Source organism: Stegostoma tigrinum, chromosome 38 (assembly GCF_030684315.1).
Source record: "Stegostoma tigrinum isolate sSteTig4 chromosome 38, sSteTig4.hap1, whole genome shotgun sequence".
In the NCBI taxonomy this organism is placed as follows: Eukaryota; Metazoa; Chordata; class Chondrichthyes; order Orectolobiformes; family Stegostomatidae; genus Stegostoma; species Stegostoma tigrinum.
This window is the reverse complement of record NC_081391.1, coordinates 8083396-8103773: the sequence shown is the minus strand read 5'-3', so window position 1 is coordinate 8103773 and position 20378 is coordinate 8083396. Positions and strand designations below refer to the sequence as shown.

The 20378-nt window shown below is 43.8% G+C and overlaps 1 protein-coding gene across 9 annotated transcripts in view; it reads right to left on the bottom strand.

Annotated features, from left to right (window-relative positions):
- Window positions 1-20378, bottom strand: part of LOC125447202 (suppressor of cytokine signaling 1-like) — a 53566-nt gene that overhangs the window by 6100 nt on the left and 27088 nt on the right. The window contains exon 1 of one of the 9 annotated variants that reach the window (XM_048521425.2): window positions 14667-14703. The exons of 3 other annotated variants lie outside the window; for them this stretch is intronic. The gene's annotated coding sequence lies outside the window, so the exon portion shown is untranslated. 5 more of the 9 variants (XM_048521419.2, XM_048521421.2, XM_048521423.2 and 2 more) reach the window with 5 other exon arrangements.

Here is a 20378-nt window from a genome sequence, read left to right as displayed (position 1 = left end):
ATTCTTTAAGCTATGGCTGTTTAACCAGTAAGCTTTTCTTGATTCATTCATGTGACATGGGCATCGCCGGCTGGGCCAGCATTTACTGCCAATCCCTAGCACCCCTCAAGATGGTAACCATGAGCTGCCTTCTTGAACCACTACAGACCAGCTGCTGTAGGTTGACCCACAATGCCATTATGGAGGGAATTCCAGGATTTTGACCCAGCGACAGCGAAGGAATGGTGATACATTCCCAAATCAGAGTGGTTTGTGGCTTAAAGGGGTTTTGTAGTTTTTGGCATTCCCATGTATCTGCTGCCCTTGTCCTTCGAGATGGAAGTGGCCGTGGGGTTGGGTGATGCTGTCTGAGGAACTTCGGTAAATTTCTGCAGTGCATGTTATGGATAGTACGCACTGCTACAACTGACCGTCAGTGGTGGAGGAAGTGGAAGCTTGCAGATGTGGTTCAAATCAAGCGGGCTGCTTTGTCCGGGATGGCGTCAAGCTCCTTGAGTGATGTTAAAGCTGCACCCATCCAGGCAAGCAGTGAGTATTCCATCACACTCCTGACTTGTGGCTTGTAGATGGTGGACAGTCTTTGGAGAGTCAGGAGTTGAGTTACTCACCGAGTATTCATAGCCTCTGACCTGCTCTTGTAGCCACTGTGTTCATGTAGCAAGCTCAGTTAAGTTTCTGTTCAATGGTCACCCCCAGGTTGTTAATCGTGGGAGATTCAGTAATGGTAACACCTTTGTATATTAAGAGGTAGGGATGAGATTGCCTCATTGCCTGGCATTCATGTGGCACAAATGGTACTTGCCACTTGTCAGCCCAGGCCTGGATACCATCCAGATCTTTTGACCATGGACCACTTCAGTATCTGAGGAGTCACGAATAGTGCTGAGCATTGTGCAATCAGTGAACATCCCCACTTCTGATCTTATGATGGAGGAAAGGTCATTGATGAAACAGCTGAAGATGGGTGGGCCTAGGACGCAACCCATTATCTCCTGCAGAGATATGCTGGACCTGAGATGACTGACCTTCAACAACCGCAACCATCTTCCTATGTGCCAAGTATGACTCCAACTAGCAGAGTGTTTGCTCTTGACTCCCACAGATTTGTTCGAGCTTCTTGGTGTCACACTCTGTCAAATGCAACATTCATGTCGAGGGCTGTCACACTCACCTCTGGAATTCAGCTCTTTTGTCTATGTTTGAACTGAGGCTGTAATGAGATCAGGAGCTGAGTGGCCCTGGCAGAGCCTAGACTGGACATCACTGAGCAGGTTAAAATTGTATCAGAGATAGTGGGAACTGCAGATGCTGCAGAATCTGAGATAACAATGTGTGGAGCTGGATGAACACAGCAGGCCAAGCAGCACCAGAGGAGCACAAAAGCTGACATTTTGGACCTAGAAGGGTCTAGGCCCGAAACGCCAGCTTTTGTGCTCCTAAGATGCTGCTTGGCCTGCTGTGTTCATCCAGCTCCACACATTGTTATCACTGAGCAGGTGCTACTTGATAGCACTGCTGATGACAACTTCCTACACTTTACTGTTAAACTCAGAGACTTTCTAAGGCATGAACCAGCTTGTGCTGCCTATTGAAAGCAAGTGAAAATATCTGGGATGGCAGCTCAAAAAGTAATATCCTGACAAGCCAAAAGGGATCACCTCAGTCATGGGGACAAGAACCACTAACCTGCCTTCCCAGTCTTTCCCTCTATCCAGAACACCATTTTTTTTTTCTGTCTACATGTGTGTATAGGAAGAGCTTTAACCACTAGTGTGACATGCCAATGGTTCATAGCTGTTTACCTGGAACCAGAGTGACTTTATTTATAATAAATAACAACTTTCATTAAGTACAGAAACCTGGTTCATGCTTTCTGTTACCCTGGGTACAGAAGGCAAGTAAATTGGGAACTTCGTGTATTTTTCTAAAATCATTATGTTTTATGCTGACTCCAGAAATAGTAGGATTTGATTTCCAACATTACTCCCCAATGAGGAGTAATACATCTCCCAAGCCTACGAACTCTACTACCTCAGGAGCCAAGAGGAGACACCTGGAAACACCCTCACTATCTAAAAGGTTTCCCTTCAAGTCACAACATCCTGAGTAGGAACTCCAATGCCATTCCTTCACTGGCCCTCAGTCAATACCCTGGAATGCATCTCCAGACCCACTGTGGCTGTCCCTGCACCTTGCAGACTGCAGCAGTTCAAAAATCAGCTCAACACCACCTTCTCAAGGACAACCGACAATAGTTAGCAGTGTAGCTTGTGGCATTCATTTTTCATGATTTTCTTTTGTTTTAATTCCAAATGTCAGGAGGCAGCACGGAGGCTCAGTGGTTAGCACTGCTGCCTCACAACACCAGGGACCTGAGCTCAATTCCACCCTCAAGCTACTGTCTGTGTCGAGTTTGCACGTTCTCCCTGTGTCTGCTTGGGTTTCCTCCGGGTGCTCTTGTTTCTTCCCACAGTCCAAAGATGTGCAGGTTAGATGGATTGGCCATACTAAGAGGGGTGGAAGTAGATGGGATGCTCTTTGGAGGGTCTGTGTGGACTCAATGGGCTGAATGACCTGCTTCCTTTCTGTAGGGATTTCATGATCAACAGAGCGCTGCACTGTCAGAGAAGTAGCCTGTTTGACAAGATGATAAACAGAGGCCTCATCTGCTCTGTGTGGTGGAGCTAAAACAGCATAAAAAGCAGGGAGGTTAGGGATAATGTTCTGGACAATTTTACCTGAACAGGTATGGAAAAGTAGACAATGCGAAAATAAGTACGCTAATGACTATAAAATCATGTTATGTGCACATCAGCTATCGCATTTCCCATACTACAAAGTCAGCCACAGTTCAAAAGTAATTAATTGCCTTCAAAGGCATCTAGGACGACAAATTCTGTCTTCATTTTGCCTTTATTTGGAAACACTATCTGCTGATTTCTATCATATTAACACTGACCTTCAGCCCTAATGCCTTCACATCCCTACTTTTGATGTGCCTAATAACTTTCCCAGAAGCCATCTCTCGCCTTTTCTCCAATATTTTAGCAACAAGAAGTAAAATGTAAAAACCTCTACGCTTTGTAAGATCGCTAAAGACTTGTATACTTCCTTTCTCCTGCAGGCCACTGTAGCATTCATTCCTGGGACTTTCTCAGGCCCATTATTGCCATTTCACAGCCCTACTCCAGCTGCTCTTCACACTCTGAACTTCCTACTTTTCAACGTCACCTTCTCTAACTTTTAAACTCTTCAGTCAAGCAAAATATTACCTAGTTCAACGTCATCAAATCTTTTGACCAGGTGCCCACAACATTTTGCTTTTACAAGGAGTACAGGCCCAACATATACCATGACAACTTGAAAAATTACTAGTTCTTGAAAACAACTTGGTTAAAAGATCTTTCTTTTGAAAGAGAGAGTGCTTAGAGGTACAAAACTTAAATGTAGCCTAAGAGAGACAAAGCTCCTTCTCTTGCATTCGTCAGGACTGATGCACAAGAAACCAACTCAGAACGGGAATACAATTCACACAGCACCATGAGAAGGTGTTGAATTCCCTTTGTAGCAATCTTTTCCATGTGACTACATCCCCAGAAGTGCACATTATTCAATTTCCTTACACTGACCATCAATCTCTCTGAAAACCAGCACCTTAATTGTTTATTTTCACTGCAGTTAAATATTGCGCTTGATGGCATTTATCTGTTACACACTGAATTAGAATCTCTACATCAACATTAAACTGTATCTGCCATTCTCTCATCCAGTTACCAAGAAATGGTTGAAGACTCCTGCCTGAAGCTGAACTGGATGGTTTGGTCTCATATCCTCTCTACCGTTAGGCTAGCCTAACTCCACCTTGGTCTACCTGAGCCCGCCAGTGCAAATTCTCACCAGTACTTTGCTTCATCTAAACTCAATTATTCCAATGGTGACCTGTCAATCCTCCAATCACCCAGCCTCCATAAACTTAGCCAAATCTTTGATGACCACATTCTAATTTTCAGACATGTCATTCATACATCAACCCTGAGCTCAATGATATGCATTGGGTCTAATTAATTTTAAAAAAGTTAATTGAATATGATCTCAAGTACCTGCGGGCACGCCCAACCCATACTGGCTTCCCTGCAATCTTGACAAGCCCACAAACCCTTGCTCCAGGCCATTTGTGGAGAACTGTGTACAGTTCTGGTCGCTTTGCTACAGGAAGAATGTTATTAAATTGAGAAAAGTGCAGAAAAGATTTACCAGGAAGTTGTTGGAAATGGACGGTTTGAGTTACAAGGAGAGGCTATGACTGTTCTTTCTCCTTGGAGTGTCAGAGGCTGAGGGGTGACCTTACAGAGGTTTATAAAACCATGCAGGACATGGATGAGGTGAATAGTAAAGGTCTTTTCCCCAGGGTAGGCGAGTTCAAAAACTAGAGGGCACAGGCTTAAGTTGAGGGGAGAAAAATTTAAAAACAATCCGAGGGGAAACTTTTCCCACACCAGAATGCGGTGCATATCTGGGATGAACTGCCAGAGGCAGTGGTAAATGCAGGTACAATGTTACAACAGCGACCAGCAGCCACTCTCCACCATCGCTTTGACCCCCAGAATCAGAGCAGCAGCAGCAGCGGTAGGTGGCATCGGTGACAGATGAGGCCCAGTGCAGGACAGATGCACAGGTCAAGGCTGCAGTGACAGCAGTGGAAGTTCCAGGGCCTGGCCAATTTCCCGCACCAGGGAGAACGTGGCTGAGTGGGCAAGTGGAAACTGAGCCCTTAGACGGGAGTTATCAGCTGGAGAAATTCCAAATCTTTGCTTTAATTTCTCGCATTTTATTTAAAAATCTACGATGGCGCCAGAGATTGCTGGCTCTTTGCACTTTTCACTCTACTCTGGCACAGGTTTCAATAAATCCAAATTGGTTAAAAGACATTTCGAAAGGTACACGAGTCGGAAAGGTTTAGAGGGATATGGGCCAAGCGCAGGCCAGTGGGACTAGTTTAGTCTGGGAATATGGTGGGCATGGATGAGTCAGACCGAAGAGTGTGTTTCCTGGATGACTCTCAGTGACCTCTCGGATGCTCATGTAGCAGACAATTTACATTACTATTTTGGGCACTAACCCTTAACTCTACATTTCCATGTCCTAACTACTCAACACACAGTCAGTGAGGCTAGAAGGCATTCCTCACACATTTCTTGCACAAAAGCTACTGATCATATAGGCAGCTGTTATCTGCATTTCCTTTGATACTTGGGTTAACATTTGGACTTTACAAGAGAAAATCTGGGATGTTCTAAAAATCCAATCGGAGAGGCATGATGAGACAAAACAAGATAGATACATAGAGAGAGAGGAGAGAGAGAGAGAGAGAGAGAGAGAGAGAGAGAGCGCGCGAGAAGAGAGAGAGAGAGAGAGAGAGAGAGGCACAGATAGAGAGGAGAGAGAGAGGCACAGATAGAGAGGGAGAGAGGAAGGGAGAGAGGGAGAGAGGGAGTGAGGAAGGGAGAGGGGGAGAGAAAAGGGACAGTCAGATGGACAGAGGTAGAGAAGCATGACCAGAAGGTGAAAATGCATGTTTAGACTGTAACCCCCTCCTGCCCTACCCCCACATGCCTTGGTCTAACACCTATCAACATTCATTGCCTGGAGTTTTGGTTGGAGAAGAGCTGGCTGGAAGTTATCAGCAGTCAACCAAACCCAAGCTTGAGAAATATCAGCCAGTAAACTGTACAAAAAAACACACACAGGGAGACATACAGAGAACAGCACTGAAGACTCACCAGTCCCAAAACAGCTCGATTCCCCTCATTGTTAAACTATGTATTTTTAAACTGTCAGCATTAACTGCGTGAGGGAGATAGAGGGGATTAAAATGTGCCATTAATCTTATCGCATTTTTTTGCCGCACAGCATCCTACTTTGTCTTGCAAGTCTAGCTCCACCCTGACGAGAGCACTGCATAGATAACACGTTCCCTCAAAGGCACAGATACAAATCAAGAGAGACCACATTTGCTTTTTTGGAAAAAGCTGCCACCGATTCCAAAAATACAGCCTTTGGTCTAAGTGTCACCAACTTCCCTGTTTCACATTGATCCCATAAGCAGGGCTTTCATCATTTCCCTATGACAAAAGCGGTCCATGCTTGGAGTTGCATCTCAATCTGCTCCTTAACTTTCAGCCATGGTTAGTTGAGAGCTTCAGGGACACAAGGTTCATGCCAGAGAATCATGCGTACAGTCTAAGCAGCACTCCAGTGCAGTACTGAAGGGGTGCTGCGTTACTGGGAGCTGCTGTTCTTTGCATGAGGCATCAAACTAGCCCTTCCAATTTTTTTCCCCTCCCCTCCACAGCTATCTCATTTCAAAGCCTGAAAATTGCTGCGAACCCTCGCTGAGAACTGATGGCAGGGGAGTGTAAAACTTCAGTAGTCTTCAAAAATCAAAGTTTTTACTGAGTTCGGTAGAAGAGGAATCAGTTTTCAACAAAAAACACACGATCCACACCCACCATTCCTCCTTTTTTAAAAATACAAGGATTTAAAGGAACCTCACAACTGTGGACAACCAGTCAGAGAGCTTCATGGCAACCATTGCTACCTTGGAGCTCATAACCCCACAACCTCAATCACAACCCCACTGGGCCTGCGGCCTACCTATTAAGAAACCCTGTATCAAATTAAAGCTCAACCAGCTAAAAAAAACTTTTACAACGTAATTGGAATATGTGCAGGGAGGAGTTCTCCTTGCACCCTGTCTGACATTTAACAAATGTTTGATCTCATTACTGTCCATGGGATCATGCTGTGCACATTTGGCTTTGTCTTTCTTAAATTGAGTTACTAACGTATTTTAGCTCCCACACCAGCCTTTTCCTTGCTGACCTTAGTAAGCAAGGCTACAAACCAGGAATCAATTTAAACAAATCAGGGCAATTGTGTGCAGCACAACTGGGCTCAATGCAAACTTGTACATAAATTGTCAAACCAATTTAAGTAGATGATGTCGCTGAGGTGATTGCTCGTGAGGCTACAGTCAGTGTGCACTATTAACTCAGAGTAGAAAGACCCCAAAATAGGCTGCTGCTCTTGTTCCCAGTGTACCAGAGAGAAATCGAAGTTTTGGTTGAAACAGTATGTCAGGTTCCCTTCAGAGTGTATTTTAGATAGAAAATACCTTGCATCACTGTTATCAGAATTCTTTTCAGTTTCCTGGCTAATATTAACCCTTCAACCAGATTATCTGCTCATTTATCTTTTTTACTGCCTGAGACAACATGTGTGCAAACCCTCCATTATAACACTGAGAACTAGGAAGCACTTTGATGGTCATAAAATACTTCAGGGCATGCTGAGATCATGATAGATCCTGTATTTGCAAATATTTGCAATCTCTGTATTTACACATTATAAGTTGGTTTCTCACTCTCCTTTAGAAACCAACAAAACAAATAAACTAAATAAATGAGTAATAGCCCCTTAAAAGGGGCAGTGTAACTAAACGCAGATACTCAAAAGCAAGCTGACAAGGTCAAATTACAAAGTTGTTCTCAGAACTGATGACGCACTCTAACATGTGCGGTGCCCACTGGAGACAGAAAATAGGTAGGTTAAGGGGATTGGCCAGCCTAAACTGCCTGAAATGTTCGAGGGTGTGCAGGCTGGGTGAACCAGCAATGGGAACTGCAGGGGTACAGGAATAGGGCAGGAAGTTAGGTCTGGGTGGGATATGGTTTGGACATTCAGTATGGACTCAATGGGCCAAATGGCCTGCTTCCACACTGTAGGGATTCTATGAAGTTCTGAGATGTACCACACACACCACGGACAGCCAGGCAGAGAGATATGTTTTTCAGATGAACTTCACATTAATACCTCAAATTCAGATTGATCATTCGGACAACAAACATGAGACTTGGTGGACGCAAATAAATTGTCTAGTTGACCTCATACAATGAGGCACACAGCAGTTAAAATCTAATTTACTATTACAGCTGAAGTGGGGTTGGTAAATACACAGATTAGGAAGGGTGGGCATAGCTCAGTGCTCATTTCTAGATGCTAAGTTCTGTCCTCATTTTGGTTAATGGTTTTGGCCTGCTTTTGAGTGATGACACAGAAGTCATGAAACAGGCAGGATGCATAAAGAAAAGCTGATCAGGTGATAAGGAGCATGTTGACACAGGCATAGTGTCAATTGTCATTTGTACAAAATCAAAGTAGATTCATAGCAATTTTGCAAAATCATAACTAGCAAATCCAGATCTATCACTTTTTGAATCCTAGGATGCAAGCCTCTGCCGTCCCAGGTATTTGTTGAATTATAGGCCCTTAAACTTTTGCAAAGCTTGTTCTTAGTTGATATTAATTAGTCTAACCTCCCCACTCTTACCCGTTATTTCATATGGGCAACTGCAATTAATGTTGAGGCAGAAAAGTTATTTGTGCAACGTCTCTGCTATTTCCTTATTCCCAATTATAATTTCTCCCGTTTCGGCTTCTAAGGAAACAATGTTTACTATAGCTACTCTCCTCCTTTGTATAAGATTATTGGAACTCTTTTTTCCAATTATATTCCTGGCTAGTTTACTCTCACTTTCTACTTCTTCCCCCCTTTTCTGCCACCTCGCCCCTCCCCCCCCCCCAACATTTTGATGGCACTTTACTGATTTATAATATACTCCCAAATGTAATTTAGCACGGTTCTTTACATTATAATGCTTTGGTTTTAGTCTAATATTCTTAACATCCTGAGGGATGAATCTTGCTTGGTTAGTTTTTTTTTGAAGGGATGTGTTTTCATTGAATATTTTGAGCTGATTTTGTTTTACACGTTGCCCAAAGTTCATTCACCACCACATCCTTTGGCCAATTTACCCTAATGCTTATGTAATTGGTTTTGTTTAAGTTCTTGTTTTTGCCATGTCAGTTTCAAACTTAACATGGTAGTCAATGACATTATGATCACTGTTTCCTACAAGATCATTTACTAAGATTACTAATAAATTCTGCCTCATTACACAATACTAGATCTAAGATAGATTCATCCCTAGCTGACTTCATAATTATTGTTCCAGAAAGCCAACCAAATAAACAATCCATAAAGGTCATCTACTAGACAGCCCTTACCAAGCTGATTGTCCGATTCAATATGAAGACTGAAGTCTACCACAATTATCGCAGCTCCAATACTTTATTATTGAATGCTGTACCAATAAAGTTACTGTTAAGTGTGTCTTGCTGAGGTGATGGCATATCATATTCATAAAATTTACAGCATTAACTGTGCCAAGGGTGGAATCATTTGGAACTTTGCTTTTTTTTAAATCAACTGGTGGCTGCCAAGAGTCACCAGACTCTTGGTGTGGCAGATTTTGAGTTTATGGACTATCCAGCCTCCAGATGTTAGTACTTAACTCCTAAAAAGGTATTTCCTAACTCAAATGGGTCATTCTGGAAACCAAGACACTAACTGTCTCAAACCCCCAGGTGAATGTCTGGGAACAATACTCAAGCTCTGGGCAATTCGCTACAGCTCAACTTCATATCGGGTAAGGAGCAGTGAGAAATCAACCTGCGTTGGTCTCCCTGAGCGTTGGTTTGCAGAAAGGCATAACTTAGCTGCTGCTGTTCTGGCAGTTATACAGAGAGAGTCATACAGCACAGAAACAGACCCTTTGGTCCAACCAGACCATTATCACAAACTAATCTAGTCCTACCTGCCTGCTCCGGGCCCATATCCCGCCAAACCTTTCCTAGTCATGTACTTATCCAAAATGTCTTTTAAATGTTGCAATTGTACTTGCTTCTATCAGTTCCTCTGAAAGTTCATTCCACTCACAAACCACTCTGTAAAAAAAATTTGCCTCCATGTCGTTTTTAAATCTCTCTCTTCTCACCTTAAAATTATGCCTCCTAGTCTTGAAATCCCCCTTCCTAGTAGAAAGGCATCTACCATTAACTCTATTTATACTCTTCATTACTTTATAAATTTCTACAAGGTTGCCTCTCAACCTCCAATGTTTCAGTGAAAGAAGTTCCAGCCTTTATTTATAACTCAAATCTCCCAGACCAGCAACATCTTAAGAGGGAATTAACATCTATCCCTCAAGAACTGGGCACAGTAAGATAGTAAGGTCTCACATATGTTCCTTTTCAAGTCCACATTCTAGCAAACGGACCTCCAGGAGTGATGGTGGTATAGTCATTGCACTTGTAATTCAGAAGCCCAGACACTGCTTTGGTATCAGTGGTTCAAACCAGTAAATTTAGAATATAAAGTTAGTTTCTGATACTGAGACTATCAGTTGTTGCACAAAATCCATCTGGTTCACTCACGCTATTTGGGGTAGGAAATCTACAAACCTCACTTGATCTGGCCTACACGTGACTCCAAAGTGGCTGAATTGCAAACTGCCCTCTGAAATAATCAAGCAAGCCACTTGGTTCAGCAGCAATTAAGGATGGGCAAAACATTTCTGACACCATCAGCGATGTCCACATTCCATGAAAGAGCAAAGAAGAACATTAAATCCATGACCCACAGAAAGTCCATCTACTGAAAGGTGCCTGCAATGCCTCTGGCGTATATCTTCAGATACTGAACTCATCCAGCTTGGTGCTCACACATGAAGTTCTCTTCTTCATTTGGCCAGCACCAGGCATTCTCTATGACCAGCCAGTCACATGAATTACAAACTATGTTTTTGTAAAACAGCAACATTCTCTTTAATTATATTGTGCTCAAGCGTGAGAGAGTGTGGGGTGAGTGAGTGACGTAACGTTAGATTTTCATGGTTATTAAACTCACAAACACTTGCTGCTGTTTTTCAAGGGGTCTACATACTCAGGGGGTTCAGAAACATGTCTTTCTTTCAAAAAAACATACCATCTGGTAATGGGAGGAAACAGCAGTTTCAAGAGTCTCATATCTGTGCATAATAGGGAATTAATAATCTACTTCCACCAGCTTTTTCAGACTGTGTTTTTATTTATTCATAAAGATAAGAGCATTGCTGGCTAGCCCTGCATTTATAATAGACCAAAGGGCAGCTAAGAGTCAATTGCATCGCTGTGGATCTGTAGGCCAGACCAGGCAAACACAGTAGATTTACTTCTCTAATATAACATGAGGAAACCAGCTGGCTTTTTATGACAGCTATCATGGGCTACATGGTAAAAACTGAAAGCACTGCGGATGCTGTAAATCAGGAACAAAAACAGAAGTTGCTGGAAGCTCAGCAGGTCCGGCAGCATCTGCGAAGTAAAGATCAGAGTTAATGTTTTAGGTCCTCTGTTCTGAGGAAGGGTCACCAGACCCAAAACATTAACTCCAATCTTTTTCTTCGCAGATGCTGCCGGACCTGCTGAGCTTCCAGCAACTTCTGTTTCTGCTCATGGGATACATGGTCACCATTAGGTTAGTTGTTTTTTCAAAATTCCAGATTTTTATTGAATTCAAACTTAACCACCCAGGGTGGGATTTGACCTCATGTGGCATGATTCCAGATTACCAGTGACAGAGCCACTGTGCCACCACATCCCTCAGTCAGCCCCGATTCTTGATTTTCCTCATTTCTACCTGTACGGATCCTACTTCCGAGGCCACACTGCTTATCAGTAAACTCTTCTTGCTACCAGAGCCACCCCTCCTCCTTTGCCTTTCTGTCTGTCTTTCTGAAATATTTGCACCCTGGAATATTTACTTCCTACATTTAATCACAATGCAACCATGTCTCTGTAACAGTGATTAAATCTAAACCATCTACCTCTATTAGTGCCTATAGCTCAGCAACCACATTGTAGATCCTTCCTGCATTCAGATAAAGAAACTTGAATTTCACTTTTAATTACTTCCTGCATTGACTTTATTTGCTGATGCACAATTAGTGCTAAACTCTCCAGTCGTTCCTGTCCTTACCCTATATTGCTGCACAATTGTGCTGTCCTGATCCCCCTTAGAGTTTCTAAATCTCCATTCATCTGAACCCTCCCTCCCTGCATCCCCACCTCAAATTTAAAGCCCTGTGCCCAGCCCTAGTTATAGGAACAGCCAAGCTACCAGCTCTGGCCTCATTCAATGGAGCAGTCAACCTGGTGGCTCAGCAGTTAGCCTTGCTACTTCACAGCACCAGGGACCCAGGTTCAATTCCATCCTTGGGCAACTAATTTTGAGGAGTTTGTACACTTTGCTGTGCGTCTGTGTGGGCTTCCTCCCACAGTCCAAAGATGTGTAGGTTAGGGTGGATTGGCCGTGCTAAATAGCCCTGCAGTGTGCAGGTTAGGCGGGATAGCCCTGGGAAATACAGAGTTAGTAGGATGGGCCTGGGTGGGATGCCTTACAGAGGATTGGTGTGGGTTCAAATGGCCTGCTTCCACATTGCAGGGATTCGACCTCTTAGAGCTCACGCTTCAAAACTTCCAACACAAAATAAAATTACACCAATGCAAAATCCCAGCCAATCTGTCCCTTTTGATTTTGTTGGATAAGTTACAAAGTCCGTTTATTTTCTTTGACCACTGTTGGCATGAAGGGACATTTGTCAAAAAGGTTTTACAGAAGAAAAAAAGCAGGATCAAGAACAGCTGTGCCTGAAGAATTCTGAGCCAGTCACACACACTGATGACACACGCAAGCTATTTCTTCCAGTCATAATTACAGAGCACCAGTGCAGGCAAATCCGACCACTAGGCTTGCTGGCTGAAGGATTCTCCACTGACTTCACTTGTGCTTATCCACTTACCATTCTAACCACATGTTAAACAGCAAGCCAGACTTGCTGTGCAGCTGGACATCACAGGGAAACCCTGGGTCAGCTTTGCTCTTCCAACCAAAATGAACCGATTGACACCTCACCCGCCTCACAAAGAGCAAAACAGCACATGAGCAGGCAACTGCAGCTTACAGACTGGTGTACTCATGCTATTTCATTGTAATAATGTTCTGTTATTTAACATATTTAACACTTTCTTATTTAACACTTTCTCTGAAGGAAGCCAACCACAGACAGATGCACTAAAAGGGATATTTTGCCAAGACTTTTCTTCCCCTTCATCTCGTCCTCCCAAAAGATCTTCCAGCTGCCAACAGCAGCATTTTATGAAAACTTCAGGAAAGAAGTGCTGACTTCAAATCATAAAAATTGCTTACAACGTTCCCCATCCAGGGCAAGGTCTTATTCTGCAAGAATATTCATCCGACTGTGAAATTACTTACTGTCCTGAAGATATTAAGCCCAGTCAAATTGCATCAGCACTGTGCGTTAAGTGTGATTAATCATTAAAGCTCTACAGCAGGCTACTCAGCCCATCGAGTTCACACCAACCCCCTGAAGAGCATTCCACCCAGACCCACCTCCTCATTCCTATTGCTCAGCATTTGCCAACGCTATCCCATCTAGCCTGGGCAACTTAGCACAGCCAATCCACTCCAATCTGAACATCTTTGGACTGTGGGAGGAAACCGGAGCAAACTCACACAGACAGATTCGATTAGATTAGACTCCCTACAGTGTGGAAAAATGCCCTTTGGACCAACAAGTCCACACTGCCCCTTGATCTATCCCAACCAGACCCATCCCCCTATAACACACACACACCCCTGAACACTACAGGCAATTTAGCATGGCCAATCCACCTAGCCTGCAGATCTTTGGACTGTGGGAAGGAACCGGAGCACATGGAGGAAACCCACACAGACACAGGGAGAACGTGCAAACTCCACACAGACAGTCACCCGAGGATGGAATCGAACCCGGGTTCCTGGCGCTGTGAGGCTGCAGTGCTAACCACTGAGACACCGTGCTGTCCCAACCAAAAACACCTTGATTTGTCGAAGGCAAGAGTGATTCTCACAAGGTTCCACTAAGGGCGACAGAAGCACAAAACCAGGAGAGACAATCCAGAGAATAGTGAGAACTTCTGATGCTGGGGTCAGCGATAACGCAGCGTAGAGCTGGGGGGAAACACAACAAGCTAGGGAGCAGAGGAGCAGGAAAGCTGACGTTTCTGGTCAGGAGAAAAGAAGAGACGACAATCCAGGGGCTAGGATTCTGAGCAAAAACTTCTTCACATGAAGAGTGAAGCAAAAAAAGACTGCAGCAAGTAATTACTGACTGAAGGGAAGTGAGGGGAGAAAAAGTCAGACTAGAGTTGCGCACCTGGACAACAGGTACAGGTCTAGATTTTCACATCATACTCCTTCAGTAAAAGCCATTCGTTGGCTATACATCTGGATCTTCCCTGCCGTACATATCCTCCTGGTGTGCGACTGTTAAGCCTCACACAGATGTTGTTTATTTTCACAGGCTGTGATCGCCGCACGCGTCAAAGACGGTGTTTAAGTTTAAAATACCGTGGAGGCGTTCCATTTTTCTTCGCTATTCTATCAGCGGTCTCTTAAGTAAATATCAGGCATTACTCACTGTCTCAGGGGCTAACCAGGCTGCAAATGCGAGTGCACACATACAAGCAAGTCGCAGGAACTGCACCTCCAGCACCAGCTAAGTACAAGTCCGAAACAGATCATTGTTTGCAGTGCAGGCGAGATCCAAAGCTGCACGTTGTTGCCCCCACCACTAGCATGTGCCGATCAACTAACAGAGAGAGAGTGTCACACATCAGCCTTGGCACCATGCCAGCTACTCAACTAAAGGAAGAATACCACTGACCGGCATGAGTCACCTTCTCATAGCTCCATAATAGCAGTGCACCAGTATGATTGGTGGAAAGGCAGGCAGAGAGACAGAAAGAAAATGCAGTACAGGACAAAGTTAGTAAGTTATGTCGTATGCAGCCAAAACACTGCCCACTCCAACCCGTTCCAAATGGAGATTGTTGCCATCACATAATACCAGTCAATAGGAGCAAATTTCTGATCCCAGGGTCATTGGACCCGAAATGTTAACTCTTTATGCCGTTTTCCTTCACAGATGCTGCCAGACCTGCTGAACTTTTCCAGCAACTTCTGTTTTTGTTCCTGATTTACAAGCATCCGCTGTTCTTTCGATTTAAGTGACAGCAGACGCTGGATATAGAGCAGACTGCTTAATCAAATACTTGCAGCCCAGAGGCGAACTCCCTTTGTCTCTTTCAAAAGCCAAGCACTGGTGTAACCCTAACCCTAACCCTATTCTCCAGCATCTGCAGTTCCCATTATCTCTTCATTTCTACCGAGATTGTTTTGAAAAAGGACAGGGTGTGCAGCATATTTTGCTTTAGTTTCTTCAACGAGCTGCGAATATTGCTGATAAAGACCAGCAACTGTTGCCCATTTCTAATTGAAAACGGTGGTGAGCTGTCTTCTTTCAACTGCTGCATTCTGTCTTGACTATACCTAAACAGTTAATGTGAACAGGATGCATACATTGGATGCGGTGGGGAGGGGGGAATGGGCTAATAGAACAGATGGGAGCAGGTTTGAACGAAGCAACTGGGCCATATGACCTGTCTTGGAATACTTTGGGAATACTGCATTCAATTCTGGTCTCGCTGCTATAGGAAAGATATTGTTAAATTTGAAAGGGTTCAGAAAAGGATGTTGCCGGGGTTGGAGGGTTTGAGCTGCAGGGAGAGGCTGAACGGGCTGGGGGCTATTTTCCCCGGAGCGTCAGAAGCTGGGGACTGATCCGACACAAGTTTATGAAATCATGAGGGGTGTGGATACAGTGGAATCGCCAAAGTTTTTTTCCACAGGGTAGGGGACTCCAAAACTGGAGGGGCATAGGTTTTAAGGGTGAGAGGGAAAAGATTTAAAAGGGACCACAGGGGCAACTTTTTTCAGGCAGAGGGTGGTGCTGGAATGAGCTGCCAGACAAAGTGGTACAATTACAGAATTTAAAAGGCATCTGGATGGATATATGAACGGGTAGGGTTTACAGGGATATAAGCCAACTGCTGTCAAATAGGACTAGATTAATTTAGGACGTCTGGTCAGCATGGACAAATTGGGCCGAATACACCGAGTATAACTTGATGACTATATAATTCAATGCAATTGCAGATTTAAGACTGCCCCCTACTGCATCTGTGGAATGGTACCTCGTGACTCTGAATGGGATTATTAGAAACCAGTTTTAAACTTACCATTGGACACTATCACTGTTCTACCAACATTTCCAACGGATGGCTGATTGTAGCCCACCAAAACAGTAAGGTCTCTCTCCTCTTAGCAATCTCCTCCTACTCACTTCAACTACTTGCTCAGTTTCCAGCGTTCCTTCAAATTGCGAGCAAATTGTTGACAAACCCAGTCTGACTGTGGAAACATTCTGACTGTATTCCAGCAACATGCAGACAAAGCCTGAACATGAGCGTGTGCTCGCCTCGCACAAAAGGATCTCAAGTCGGCTCAGTTTCTCCGACTTCCCAAGAGGCAGCAGGCAGGCGGTAGACTCAAAGTTTAGCACCAGTGGTAGAAATCAACGCCTGAACCCACCCTCGCTTCAACACACTAAATCACAAAGTGGATAAAGATCAAAATAAAACTACCATTGCCTCTTGTTTTTTTAAAAAAGTTGAAGAACTGACATCACAAAACATCAAGCCCTCAACCCAGCAATCCCAGCGCCTAAACACTGACAAACCCCAAAGATTACAGACACGCTGAAGTTCAGGAAAAAGGCTAGAAATTACCAGCAATAAGCAGCAGGGGAAACTAAAATTCATCTAGGGAACTTTGGCAACCTCCAGACGGAGCAATTCTCTCCAGCGCCAGCCTGAAATTGCTCCCATGACTTGCTTATCTAGCCAAAACTGTTGACCTACTTATTCAGAATAAGTTGGTCATCAGCTCTGTCAAGATAAGGAGGAGAGAGAGAGAGAATCACGCAGTCCTAGGACAATACCAGCAGTGGTTATAGCTTTAAGGCCGAAGAGAACAGAGAATTGTGCACTCTGTATTTTAGATACAATGTAGCTACGAACCATGCAGCAGGCTATAGATTGGAAATGATGGGTAGAGCGGACCACAGTGTTACAGTTTTACAGGTTTCTTTTCTCCCCCAAGGGACAGCAGGTATAGTGTTTCACAAAGGCTCAACATATACTTTTGCACTGAATTAATTCTTAGGGCGTGGGTAAAGAAGGCAACTGTTGCCACCTAATTCCTTTCTGGAAAGTGTGCCTTTCTTAAACAGCAACTGCAGCCTGTGAAAAGTGGACCCGCACTGCTGCTAGGTCAGAGGTACAAGATTCTGAGCGAGCAACAATTGAAGAAACTTTGCCAACTTATTTTCCCAAATAGCACATTAAAAGCACAGGAATGTAAAAGCTAATCTTGAACTGGCCTGAAGTGTGGTCCTTCCACAATACTTTGGCAGTCATACAGACCCTCCGGTCCAACCAGTCCATGCCAAACATAATCACAAACTAAACTAGTCCCACCTGCCTGCTCCTGGCCCATATCCCTCCAAACCTTTCCTATTCACAGATCCATCCAAATGTCTTTTAAACATTAAAATTGTATCCACATCCACCATTTCATCAGGAAGTTCATTCCACGTGTGAACCGTCCTCTGTGCAAAAAAAATCACCTCATGTCTGATTTAAATCACTTCTCTCACCTTAAAATATGCCCCCTACTCTTGAAATTCCCCATCTTACAGAAAAGACAACTATAATTAACTCTATCAGAGATAATGGGAACTGCAGATGCTGGGCCTGCTGTGTTCATCCAGCTCCACACTGTTATCCACAATCAACCCAATTCCTACTTTTCATTATTTTATAAATTTCTATCAGATCACATCCTACACTCTAGTGAAAAATGTCCCAGCCTATCTAGCCTTTCCTTATAACTCAAACAGTTATCATCCCACACACCAGTGCCTCACCTTTGTCTGCATGTATCTATGTCATATTTAGTTCTGTTTAATCAAGGTACCTATCCAGATATTTTCTCAAATTTTTCCTCTGCATCTCTAGAATTCCAGCCTTATATCAATGCATTTTCCTCCTAAACACATAACATCTAACAAATCAATGGACAGTGACAACAGAAACATGACAATACAAATACTTCCAATTTGAATACTATTCAACTTGGATGTACACTGATTCCTTCATCGTCATTGTGTTAAGATCCAGGTGTCCCCTGCTTAACATCATTGTAGAAACACACTGCAGAAAGCCTCATCACCAGAACTTTCTAACAAGCACCAAGACATCGCTTGGCTGGTGGTCAGAAGGTCACTACCCAGGAGGTCCTTCATGTATACCCAGTCAGTCTGAACCACTGCACACTGCCCTTAAAGTGGCTGTGGTGGGGTACAGACTGTCACACATCTCCTGCTGGAATGTGCCTTTGCAAAGGAGGTCTGGCGGGAGACGGTTTTGTCAAGACTTGTGCTGAACAGCTCCATGACACAGGATTCTGTGCCGTGCGGTCACTTACCCAGGACGTACACCGAGACAAACATCAGTGATGCCTGGAGGACCATCAGCTCAGCAGAAGACATGCTTTGGTCTGCCGGAAACTTGGTGGCCTTCCTGAACAAGGAGCTGACCCCAACCAAGTGTTGCAGACTGGCACATTCAAAAGTCCAGGGCTACATGCTGAGGGATGCACTAAAGCTTGGGGCAGCTGCTGCCAAGGTGCAGTGGGGTAAAGACCATTGTCTGAGGTCTTCCTGCTGAAGTTAAATGGAGGTCCGTTCAGTTCTCAGACCCTCCTAGTGTCTCAAATGCATGCAAATATAGTCTGGTATGTGTAAGAGATATATTTGGTTTGTTTGAACAGAATCAAACTCCAATGTTTGTTTATTTCCTTGATATTTGCGACTATATATATGAAGACATTTTTTATGAATAAAGTACATTTTTGAAATAAAAAAAGACATATTCATCACATTGTGAAGCCCCACCAACTTCTCAAGGGCAAATAGGGCAGGCTGCACTCCTAGATAAAAAGTTAAAATTAAGCTGGCTTCCAAATTCATTGGTTGGAAGTTCCTGCATATTGCATGACCGCAGGTGATGATAATATTATACAAGTCAGATCCTAGAGTATTTTTTGGTTTATAAGAGTCATTGAACAAATGCACAGGAGGCTGCCAACGTACACTTAACAAAAGAACCTCAAAGTTTACCATGTGAAAGAAAAAGATCTATTGAAACAAGCTTATTAAAAATGTCAGAAAAAAAAGTGTCGACCCCTTTTACCCTAACAACCACCTTACAGACACTAAATCCCCTATGAGGGGTCACCCCTCTCACTGTGCCAAAGCTTCCAGTTCAGCTGCAATTGGTTTCCCTTTGGCAAATGTCTCAGCATTCACCTAATGCTACTTACTTTCATTAACATTTCTCCTGGAGACCTTTAACAAATCATTACCTCAACTCATTATCAATTCTTAACAGGGTCTCATTAAACTGATGTTTTACAGCAGCCTTGTAGAATATCTTCCTATGCCTTCTGCTTTTGAATTTGTCTTCTAAGCCACTGACATCTCTCCAGCCCTGACTATTGGGAGACTACAACTAATAGCAACTTTTGTATCATGGAATTCTTTCAGAGAACCTACAATAGGGTTTGGTCTAAGATATTAACAGAAGCTGCTGGAAGAGCTCAGCAGGTCTGACAGCATCTGTGAGGAGAAATCAAAGTTAACATTTTGGGTCCGATGACCCTTCCTCAGAACTGAAGGCGACTCAGAAAATGTAGGTTTTCCTAGAGCAAGAGACAGCGAAAGAGAACGATGAACAGAGAAGAGAAGAATAGAGATAAAGAGAGAGAGAAGAATAGTTGGATAAACAAATCAGTAATAACAATCAGGCCAGGTGGGTGAATAGCTGATAATGGAGGCTGTTTGTGGCTAACAATAGGTAGTTTGTAATGGCAGACTGTGTGATAACAAGGCATGGTGTGTAGGGTAGGGGTCTAGGACATGGAGGAGTTCAAGCCCAAAAATTATTGAACTCGATATTGAGTCCAGAGAGCTGCAGGGTCCCCAAACAGAAAATGAGATGTTCTTCTTCCAGGCCAAGCAGCATCTCAGGAGCACAAAAGCTGATCAGCTTTTGTGCTCCTGAGATGCTCCTTGGCCTGCTGTGTTCATCCAGCTTCACACTTTGTTATCTTGGATTCTACAGCATCTGCAGTCTCCATTATCTCTGTTCTTCTTCCAGTTTGTGTTGTGCTTCGCTGGAACACTGCAGCAAGCCAGAGACAGAGATATTGGCCAGAAAGCAGGGTGATGTGTTAACGGGGTAGGCAACAGGAAGCACAGGGTCTTTTTTGTGAGCAGAAAGTAGATGCTCTGCAAAGCAGTCACCCAGTCTATGCTTCATTTCCCCGATGTAGAGGACACCACATTGTGAGCAGCAAATACAGTGGACTAGATTCTGGTTTAAGTGCATGTGAAGGATTGCTTCACCTGGAAGGC